The sequence below is a fragment of the Gambusia affinis genome, linkage group LG04 (assembly GCF_019740435.1).
Source record: "Gambusia affinis linkage group LG04, SWU_Gaff_1.0, whole genome shotgun sequence".
In the NCBI taxonomy this organism is placed as follows: Eukaryota; Metazoa; Chordata; class Actinopteri; order Cyprinodontiformes; family Poeciliidae; genus Gambusia; species Gambusia affinis.
In genome coordinates this window covers 9,944,790-9,956,780 of record NC_057871.1, presented here as the reverse complement: position 1 = coordinate 9,956,780, position 11,991 = coordinate 9,944,790, and positions in this window count along the sequence as shown.

The following is an 11,991-nucleotide window of genomic DNA, read 5'->3' as shown; positions in this document are numbered from 1 at the left end:
AAATTATTAAAGGGAAAGGTTTGACACTTTTTTGCATAGAAAAATGCACATCAAGTGATGAAAACGTTTGCAAAATGACTCAATCTCTGTAAAATAAGACAGACTCCACACAACTAATTTGAATTTAGATATGAACTTTCTCCAGGTCATTCTAACAATTCAAGGTTTCTCCCCAAGGCAAGTTGATATGAGGGCATAACCCTCAGTTGCTTTCTGGTATTCATATTCAAAATATGTGTCTGCATTGTAACTACGACTGAGTGACTGTCGATTTAGTGTGAAGTACGTTGAGCGGTCTGTGCAGCCAGAAAAGCCCATTCAAGTTAAGGACACTTATCTAAACATCTCCATTGTAGTTTTGGTTTTATGCTTAAGGTCGCTGTCCTGCTGCAAGGTGAATCTTCACCTCAGCCTGTAATAGGTTTTCTTCCAGAAATGACCTGTTTTTTATGGCATCAAAGTAAAAAGACGTGAGTACAAATGCCACACTTTATAGATTTCTGTCTTATAAAAACATTTTATGTTGTGTTGGTCTGTTAAATAAACAACTCAATAAAAATACTTTGAGGATTGTGGTTGTCGTAACAAAATGTCAAAAATGTCAAGCTGCATACTTTTGAAATGAAATGTAAAGGAATATTACCCAATCCATCAAGTTTGGGTCTGGCTCTCTTATGTATTATTTTACCAGTTAAAACTACATTTTGGTAGAGAATTTTGCCTTAATTATATTCAGACTAACCCTAAATACTTGAATTATGAGCACAAGTGTAACCTTCTGACTGGAAGGTTTGTGTGGCGAGTGTGCTGAGAATGTGTGACACAGACAGACACCGAGAGGGCAGCCTTCCTGACTCCAGAGGCCCAGAGGCTTGCTGACCTATTTCTGCCTGAGACTAGCTGCTTCATCACCGACAGTCACCAGCAACAGCACCTGGACTGTGACTCTGTGTGTGTGTGTGTGTGACTGTGTGCAGGGGAGAACACACATGTAAGTCAGGTATTGCTGTACATCGCTTTGTTGCTCGCTGATGTGAGAATACGCTCATTCCCTCCTCCTGTCTCCTTTCCTCACTCTCCAGCTTTTTCCTAAGGCAGCACTTTCCACTCTCTCACACACACATGGACCTGCGCAGGCACACAACCACGGCTCTCGCCTCTTTCAATCTCGCTGGTGCTGCCTGCTGTGATGTCCAGTGTTGAGTGTAGCTGTATCTGCGTTCGCAGCGGGACCATCCACGCACGTGCTCCCTCACGCGAGCCCACGCGCGCACACACCCACACGTATCTTGGAGCATTAAATGTGTTCGCAGCAGGGTAAGCCTGATTCAAACAGCTAGCCAGAAAGCCTAATGATTGATGATGAGAGTGGAATAACCGCAGCCACAGCAAAATCACACAAACAGGTTATCTGGGACCTTGAGGCCCTGAGCTGCTTTAGCATAGCAGAGGACCAGTGCTTTGAAATGTTACAGACAAAACCAAAGTCCTGCACGTATCATCCAACGTGGGCACAGATTGTGGCAGTTTTGATACAGCTCACCATATAGCATGGCATAGCATCGGAGGCACCGCTACAACTCAAAAAAGAATCATTTGCTGTGGCCCCAACACATCATCACCAGGGCAGTGACTAGCTAAATCTAAGTCTAACCAAGTTTAATATTGATTTATAGACTTGATCTGGGCATCTCTTTTTAAAACTTAAACAACTTGAAAATAATGTCTTAGCTTCTGAACATGAAGCTTCTGATGATGAGCTTTTAATTAAAAAATGTACAACATGTCTAAAAGATGGACTGGAATTAGCCTAGATTCTATATATTTCTAACCTGGCTATAGCAACAACAAAAAAACCCCAACAGTTTCTACCTATGTATTTTATTTTAATTTATTGGTCAAATAATACACAAAAGCATTTAATTTCTAATGTTTTTGATAAGTTACATAATATAAACAGTTTTTTACAAAATGGATTTTGCAGAGGTGGGGGGGGGGGGATTCTAAGCCAAGTGTTGCCTATCCCTAACCCTGCATGTTAATACTCCTGCCTCTTTCCCCCTCTGCTTCTTTTGCAGGTACTTTGAGATAACTTTTTGCTGAAGTGCTGAGGAGGCAGGCAGGTAAGCAGGCACGTCAGCAGTGGGGCAGAGGTGCTGTTAGTCTGATGAGCAGTAAAGCTGTCAACACCAGAATAGCTGGGAGGAGATGCATTTGCTCTTATGTTTACCAAGCTAAAATCCAGTCTGCCTAATATACACCATGTTGTACCAAGTGCTACAGAACCTTTACAAGCCACATTCTAAACTTTAAAGAGTGAAATATGATGCAGGGTGAAGCTCAACTCTCACAAGTCGAGGCAGCCGTCGTACGTCTCCTGCTGCGTTTGGAGTGCATCCTCGGCTGTCGAGGACTGGATTTGTAGTTGCGAAAAAGCATGATGAAGGTGCTTCTCTCATACCAAAAAGTCTGATTGGAGTCTTTCCCACTGACGTAAGCCTGAGAGGAGCGTTCTCAAAGAAAGCAGTGATGTAATGGAATATGAAGGTACTAGTCAGTCTCCTTCTTTTTCCTTCCTCCTCCTCTATGTCTTTGTTCCCCCCTCCCTCCTCTTCATTTCTGTTCTCTTTGTTTTTTGTTTTCTCTCGCTCTTTCTATTTTTTGTCTTGGCAGCCTCCTGCCTTTACCCCTCCGGGATCTCTGAAACCAAACCCAACAGCTCCCTCGCTTGGTGGAAACACGAAACTACGCCAAGTGTCAGCTGCTGCTTGTGTACTCTCTGTCTTCATGTGCACATACCTTCCATCTGTCCACATTTCTGCTGCACATTTCTCCTCGCCCTTTCATTTCATTGTGTAATATCCCATTCAGGATGCCAGATTGGTCCTTCAATGAATTGTTATTTTCTAGACACACAGGCAGCTCCTCTGTCATTGTAACTACCAGAAGCGTGAAACATTTATTGGACTCAAGTCCCCACTAAGGAATCCAACGCTAATGCTTCTCCTTCACCTCCCCTCCTCTTCTTGTCTTCTGTCCTTGTTCTCCATCTTCATCAAAGCGAGGAGCCACCAGCTCTCTTTGCCTCTGGGAGACCCCACATCGAGACACACTTTCTGTCCCAGCCTTCTCTGAAGATGCAATTGAGTTCTCGAACAGCTCTGATGTTTCATGGTGGGGACATAAAGACAGAGCTTTTTTTCCTCAATGACTTTTGTGACTTTCTATTTTATATATATACTGTATATAAAACTTTAAAAACAAGCATACACTGTTGTTTGCGCAATTTTTTTCCTGGCAAAGAAGTACATCCATCCATCCATCCATCCATTTTCTTTTCACCCTTGTCCCTAATGGGGTCGGGAGGGTTGCTGGTGCCTATCTCCAGCTACGTTCCGGGCGAGAGGCGGGGTACACCCTGGACAGGTCGCCAGTCTGTCGCAGGCCAACACAGAGACATACAGGACACACAACCATTCACACACACACTCACACCTAGGGAGGATGTAGAGAGACCAATTAACCTGACAGTCATGTTGTTGGACTGTGGGAGGAAGCCGGAGAACCCGGAGAGAACCCACGCATGCACAGGGAGAACATGCAAACTCCATGCAGAAAGACCCCGGGCCGGGAATCGAACACAGGACCTTCTTGCTGCAAAGCAACAGCTCTACCAACCGTGCCACTGTGCAGTCCGCAAAGAAGTACAAAGTATCTTAAAATAAATACATTTTTACTGCTGTAGTATGCTCATGCAGACAAACTCGAGAGTCAATCACACACTGCAGTTTGACTCTATTACTAAACCAATGCAATTAGGTTCTGTGTACTGTGCCAGTTGGTAAAACGTTTTTCCACATATGAAAGCCTAGCCAATTGCATCAAGTCACTGACTTTGCAATGGTGCTTCCTCCTCAATGCGCACAGAGTGACAGGGAACAGTTGATTGCATGAAGTCATAAAATTTGCAACAGTGGAATGGGCAAGCCTTTTTTAACAGGAAAAAATATCCAGAAGAACCCAGTTTCAACCAATGTATATTCAGGTAAAAGTAAAGCTTTAAAGCTCTTTCATTGGCTTCATTTAAGTAGGAAAGAGAAAAACACTAAATAGGCTCTAAACCAGTAGAGATTAAACATATATAATAGCACTTTTTGTTAGTTGCAGCAGTTCCTCTTTCAAAGACATTGTCTAGAAAAAACCTTTTGTTTACACACAGGCAGACAGGGTCAAGGACAGAGGTCGGGTTAACCAAATATTTTCCTTGTTTTGACTGGTTTTTAAAAATGATGACAGAGAAATCTGAATGCCGTGTGTTATTTTGACAGATTACAATTCACACACTTGACCACTTGATGCAGATGAGCAGACACTTTCAACTTACCACATAGAATCCAAGTAACTATATCAATCAAAAAAAGATTCCAGTGAGAAGATAATTTCTGGCATAGACAATGTACTCAATGCATTTTTCTATCTGGAAACTGAAAATGTGTTGAAGAGTTATGGAGGCTTTGGAGTGTATCTGTGACAACAACAATTAACTCTGATGCATCAATAAGATCAATGATTACTAGGGACAAAACTGGAACCTCTTAGATGTACCAAACTAGTGCAGTTCTCCTAAAGCTTTCTAAGACAATTCTGTGATCAACTGAATCCAATGAAGCACTGAGATCTAATAGAACAAACACAGGTACAGGTCTATTGTCTCCAGCTCTGAGGATATCATTAGTGACTTTCAGGAGAGTTGCTTCAGTGCTATGATGAGCTCTGAAACTTGACCAAAACTCTACTTATATGGCATTTCATTACCATGTAAATGCTCACAAAATTGATTAGCAACTTTTCTTTTTAAGATTTTGAACAAGAAAGGAATATTGAATCAAGGACTGCAATTTATTACTGCAAATTGTAGACAAACCTAGTCTTATTTGAGTAAATTTATTCACTGGGGGAATTATCCAGGATTAAGAAATAAAAAAATAAATAAATAAAAAAGACTTATAGCAAAATAATTAGAACACTGAATGTGTTGTGCAAACCTTCTTTTCATTTCTCCATGGGTCAGAACTTATTTTTTGCTTTGGGTCATATCAAGACCATACATTTTGAAATGAAAGCATCCATGGCTGAAGTCCAAAAGCTTCTCTTGTCTCTGAACACTTTATCAAAATGCATCCAATGTGTTAAAGGTCGCAGCCGACGCACGTGAATTAGTGACACATTGCTCCTGATGTGCAACTGAGACCTTGGTTGCCAAAAAGACCAATCTTACTTTACCTAAGCACACAGCTCTTTTTAAAGTCTTAGTGCAGTTAGCTAATCCGCACTTTTAGGGTGTGCAATGGCAGGCCAGAAAAACTTTTTTTTGACATCCATCCCAAACTACTGGTTGGCAAGTAGATAGGATCTAATGTTATCAAGACTTGACCCCAAAATGCCACTCTTTGCTGCAAGTCTCCAACAGTGAGCTTTGGGGATATATTTACCCCCCTATGCTAGTGTTTACAATGTGGTGACAAGATAAATATGTTTTTCTTGTCCTTGTTTGTCGCATTGTTGTTTGTCAATCAAAACACCAGTCTATTACACACACGTGTTACACACACACACACACACACACACACACACACACACACACACACACACATATATCTATATATATATATAGATATATATATAGATATATGCGACAGACTGGCGACCAGTCCAGGGTGTACCCCGCCTCTCACCTGGAACGTTAGCAGGAGATAGGCACCAGCATCCTTCCCAACCCCTCTAAGGGACAGGGGTATACAGAAAATGGATGGATGGATGGATATATATATATATATATATATATATATATATATATATATATATATATATATATATATATATATATATATATATATATATATATATATATATATATATATATATATATACACACACACACACGCACACGCCCACGAATACATACATGCATTTATTCTACTCAAACACACACCAACACTCAAGTGCAGTGGGATTTTGAGAGAGGAAGCCCACAACATAAATATCCAATTACCAAACACATCAAAAGCACCAAGGATGAAATATTGATAACTTTGAGATATTTATGTAATCCACAATGGTGCCTTATATAAGTGTTCCATTTACAAGGAGGAGCAGAAATGTTCAGGGAGGTATTGTTCTTTTTTTTCCTCCTTTTTTTAAACATCACAGAAAAAAGGAAACTCTGTTGGCAGACTATGGCAGTAGCATCTGAGAGCAGAGTGCCTTAAAGTGTTTGATCAAATGCGACTCTATGTCTTTTCTGCCTCATATTAAATGAAACACTCAGACCAGTGGAAATAAAGGCAAAGTGAGTGATGACTTAACCAGAAGTGAAGCTCTGCTCTGGCATTAGACAGACATTTATGATGGCGAGCGACCGGGGTGTTTTATTTGCCAGTTTATACGCGCCTGTCATCGTTCGGCGATGGAGCCTGTTCCAAGCATATGGAGCTTATTGGGGGTGGGAGTGGTTTGGGCTTCTGTCTTCATGACTCTGCTTTGAGCTGCAGATCACAGACTCAGTGCAAAGGCACAAACAAGCAAGGAAATGTGGATTCTCTCTAATTAATTGTACATTTTCTCCACTTGAAGTGAGTATTCTGAGAGATGTGGGCATGTAGAGCCTGCATGTGTTTTCATGTGTGAGGGAAAATGAGGGGGAAAACAGGGAAAGACTGAATACATTGACTTAACTTTCGTGCCTTATCAACAAGCCACTCTTCATAGCTTTTCCTTTGAAACTGCTGTTTCTAACTAATGTAGAATAAATTATAGCTCCAAAATAGGAATAATAATGAGAGCATACATTATTTCTGTTGTTGGTACTGGTTGATGTTTTTGTTTTTGTCGGCAAGAAGGCTTAGATCTCCTTATACGCAAGGAGAAAAAAAAGGTAACTTCTCTGCATGTTTTATAAGTTTGGGTGATGTTAATGGTGACCCAAAAAGATGTCCTAGATATTTAGGGAACATCCTTTTGAAAAATTCTTGAAGCTACAGACAGAGGAGCAGAATGAGCAGAGGGAGAGAGAAAATGAGAGAAGTGGGAAACCAGGAGAGGGAATGATTAGATGAAACACCACTTCTGTGTTATGAATGACTAATATCTCTCATTTCACCAAACAAAACCTGCCTTTATTCCCAAATGTTTCACCACTCATGACGTTTTGAAGAGTGAGGGGTGGATCATATGGAGGAGTGTGCAAATAAATTCATTATTAATATTATTTAAAAGATATATCCTGCTCCCAAACCATTTTACTGTTTCATCATCTCCCTGTTTCCTTCCCACAGGCACTTTCCATCAGGGAAATCCCTGAAGCCATTTTTGATGTGCTTCTGTCAGTTTACACATTTAGTTGGTCTCTTAGGTGACTGAGGTTTCAATCCCAACACATTGGCCATATCACTAAACCATGAATCACTGCTGTTACAGATGTGACACGTTGATTATTTTATTATTGTTGGCTGTACAGTCCAATTATAGTAACAAAACGGAGGGAGTCAGAGAATGTATATTAAGAATGTGCCACAAAGTTGGTTTACAACAACCTACTCTACATTTTCTAACCTCTGCATTTATTTATTTACATTTTACCAACACATTTGTTATGACTGGAGGTAATCCTAATGTTTTGGAGGAGTCCAGCAAAGCTCCAGACTTTCTGATGGAAAATCTGCAGAACCAGTTAAAGATTAGGGTGATGGCAAAGAGTCCTTCCAATCTCAAGGACTTGGGGCTCAACATCAAATTTAAAAGACCAGTGGAAACATACAAACAGTTGGTTTACATTATAAGAAGGCTTTTATTGTTTTAATGCCAACTAAGAAATTTACAATTAATTAAGAGACAATAAAATAGATATTTTCTGATTTTTACGTTATGTATGTCTTATCTATTGAGAGATGCCTGTTTCATTTCCTATCAAAAACCTTTTGTTGAATGATAATAACTTATAATCTGTCATGGCTGTGAGACATTTGTGCTGAATATCATCAGAAAGTAATATGTTTTATTAATTTTGTTAATTCAAAAAGTGACATACAGTGACACATTTGAAATAGTATTTTGGGTACCGGTAATTTTGATTAGTATGACTTTCGGATAGAGAAAATCCATTTTTTATTTTTTCCAGAAAATTTTAATATTAAATGAGACTAAAAAAAGATTTATAGGAATTGGAAATACTAGCATTGTAAAAAGTTTGTCCATGTACTGTGGATGATAAGCACAATAGGAGTAGGGTTACCTCTCGCTTTGGTCTTTCCTAAGTCTTCAATAATTTTGGTGTCTCCTTAAGCACTGACTGCAGCCAATTAACCCTAATGCTATTTCCTAATAATATGAAATATAATAATAAGTAATATAATAGTATATTTGGTTTGAAATTCTATCAAACACTTTTGCTTTCAAACATGTAATTTGTACATCATTTACTTATATGCACTAATAGTGTTCTCTGCTCCGCTTTTCTACCTTTCTAAAAACTCCAAATGATCTAAACTTTTTTTTTTTTTTTTTTTACCTAGTTTAAGGTAGAGCAACCCCTTGTTGCAAAACATCAAGCAGCCACAAAACAGAAATCCCCATATTAGTTCTGAAGCACAGATATATTTGTTTTCTTTTCGCAGCATGCCTTTCAAAGTAATGAATTTCAGAGGGAGGATTCTTCTGTGACTGCAACGTGTCTCAGTCTTGTGCTGATGGGGGGGCTTCCTCCTCGCACCAAGTAAAGTAAACAACAAAACATCTGACACATATGCAGAAGAATGTATACACTTGAAATCCTTTCAGGCAAATCTAATGCTACTGAACAAAAATATAGGGAAGATCAAAATAAAGTGGCACAAAAAATGTGCCACTTTTATCAGATTGACTCTTGATAAAATCCAGATTCCTGGTTGACTGTCTTCTACAACTTTACAGACCTTGGTCAGAATCATCTTAGATGGGCCCCTACCCAAGGCCCTCTGTAACTAGTAGAACATTATCAAACATTTCTCTTTTCCTCTTGTCCTCTTTCCTACTTCTCCCTATTGTCTGCTCAATATCTTTATAGATACAGGAGTTGCCCTCCTCCTTAATCAGATTCTCGATATCAGTGCTTTTAAAGGCTAAAAGTCAAAAATCAGAAATGTATCCATCATGTAAAAAAATCAATAACATCAATATATTTTAAAGGTCTCAGTTTATCACTCAATTGAGGTTTTAAACTGAGAAAGTCAATGAAAATTTTAATCAATAATATGATTAAGTCTGTATAAATACTAACGTTTTATACAGTTATCAATCAATCAAGCCCTAATATCTGATTGTTTAATCTGAGCAGAAACTCAGCGGCACCCCAACCACCTTCTCTACATAAGTATTCTGAGAGCTTTTCATGTCTTATGCCAAGAGATCAAATAAATTCATGATGTGCTGCTGCACATGACTATTACAATAATCAAGAAAAATTACTAATGTTAAATTAAAAATAATGATTTTCATATTAGTTCTTAATTAAGAACTAATATCTGTATCTTAATTAAAATGCATCTCCATTTATTGAAATTTTGATATGTAAGAAATATGTATTTTGTGATTTTCAAATTTTTTAAATTAGGATTTTAGGTGCCTGCTGCTGTGAAGTTTTACATTTTAGCACCAAATGTGCCCTAAATCTTTATTAAAGCAGTCTTCTAGTTTCTCAGCAAGCTGAGGCTCTGCAGAACAGGCTGGAACAGTTCTGCACTTTACTTTCTACAGAGGGTTTGGACAATTTCTTAGAAATAATTGCTTGGTAGAGATATGTACTCTTTAAGTTTTAAATGAACATAAGTGCTGAGCTGAATGACATCTTTTCCAGCTACAAAATGTCTTCAAACATTCTTCTTGCGCTGACTTTAATTGCTCAATATTTGGAATCGTGACCAACACAGACAGAATGGCTTCATTCACTTCCTCTGCTGCCACAACCATGGGAGACTACAATTCACAAACAGCACCGAAACTCAGAGTCATTGTTCACAACTCTTCAGTTCGCTGATTAAATGAATCCTGAGAAAATGAGCTCACTGAGACTTGACCACAACTTCAGGAAGAATTAAGAAAAGCATTATACAAAGAATCCAGCTAGAACACCTACCTCCAAAGTAAATTAGCTTTGCTTTACATCAAAATGACCTCAGAAAATTGCTGCTTGGCAATTTCATAAGAGAGAACAGGCTGCCAATCTGTGAGGGTCGTTTTGAAAAGGCTTCAGGCTTTCTAAAACTTTCCACCTCTCCCCCATGACACTCTCCTTCCAATTACAGAATAGAGGTGGGTGATCTCACAATATTGGATAATAAAGGATTAGAATGCGTGTCCTTCAACTAAAACTAAATGCAAATATGTTTTAAGCAAATGTAACTGCTTGCTGCACTATTGGTATTTTATTAATATTTTTATTATTATCCACTGGACTCACCTTCTCAGAAGTGCTAATAAAGACACTTAGCAGCTGTTGCAAAAATGAGTGAACACTTTGATGAATGTTTACTTTTTTCAGAATAGTCTAGTTTGTATGCTTAGCTTGTTACCAACTTGACTGATTTAGCTAAAGATCAATATTGTATCTGGGGTGTGTATATACTCAGCCAAAGCAGCAACAGTAGTTTCAACTTGTTTGCTGAAGATTTTTGCAATAATTTTGATACAATCTTTTCTGATTAAAATTTGTTTAGAAGTGCACTTTGGCCTAAGTGTTCCAAACATTTTAATAGCTATGCTTTCTTATAAGGGGAATCATGTTAAAGTTTGGTGCCATATTGCCCATCCATAATAAGCAGTTGTGATATCACTAATGCAAAGCTTGCTCAGTACAACCAGAACAACCAGTGTGAATGCATCGGCACAGAAGGTATGCGAATTTTGTAACTTGTAATGACAAAAAGAAACCTTTTTTTACCAAGAAAAACATCTTATGAAAAACAACAGGTGGTATGTAATATTTCTCTAATGAATCCTTGTTCTGATTATTGGGCAGATCTGGAGGATCATTTGTCTAAAAATATGGCAACAAGTAGTACCTACAATCACACAACTTGTTATATTCCATGTCTATTCTCATCAAAGGCTGTGGCCCTAATGCCAGTACAGACAATCTTCAATCACTCCCATGAATAAGGGTTGGAATCCAAATGTCCTCTATGACAGTGGAACCCAACCAAAATTTACGAAGGGTTGACCGGTCCGCTCTACTAAAAAGGTTGGGGACCACTGCTCTGAGAAATGTATTCTAACAATTCAGCCATAATTTATTGATGATATATCCAGCATGAATGATGAGGAGATTGCACAACCATCAGTGCATTTACATTTTTGAACAGCAAACATTAAACTCCAATTATTGTCTCAAAAGTTGAAATACTGACAAACATTGACAAACAAGTACTGACTCTTCCTGCCTGTAGGTGGAGCACATCAACAAGACAACTCTACAATCACACCTTTTTGCAAGGCATCTCCTGGTTCCTTCTTCCTAAAAGTAGCACAGTTCAAACTAGAACTGTCACTCTACAAATGCTGGCCTCAGCATGCAGTGGTGTTGGTAGTTAAACTCAGTGGGTCAGGGTGGAGGTTAATGTCTGTTACACGGCAGCTTCTTCTCATGGAAAGAGGCATAGGAAATTCCAGCATGTACATGTGAAATACAGAGGGGAACTCCTACGGCTTCACAGCAGAACACAAGGTCCTGCTCTGCTCTCTCCTTTCGCACAACGTAGTCTCAGCAGTTCGTCAGAAAATATGTAATTTTCTTAGGATAATTACTCAATTACGTATTAATTTACTTTTTGTCAGTAATCATTCTTATGATTACTACTAATTATAGAACCCACTCATCTGCAATTAGTCAATATAAGATATGCAACTGTGTTAATCTCTTTCTTCAGCCAGGTCACATGCAGAGTCTCAAGTTCCATTGCC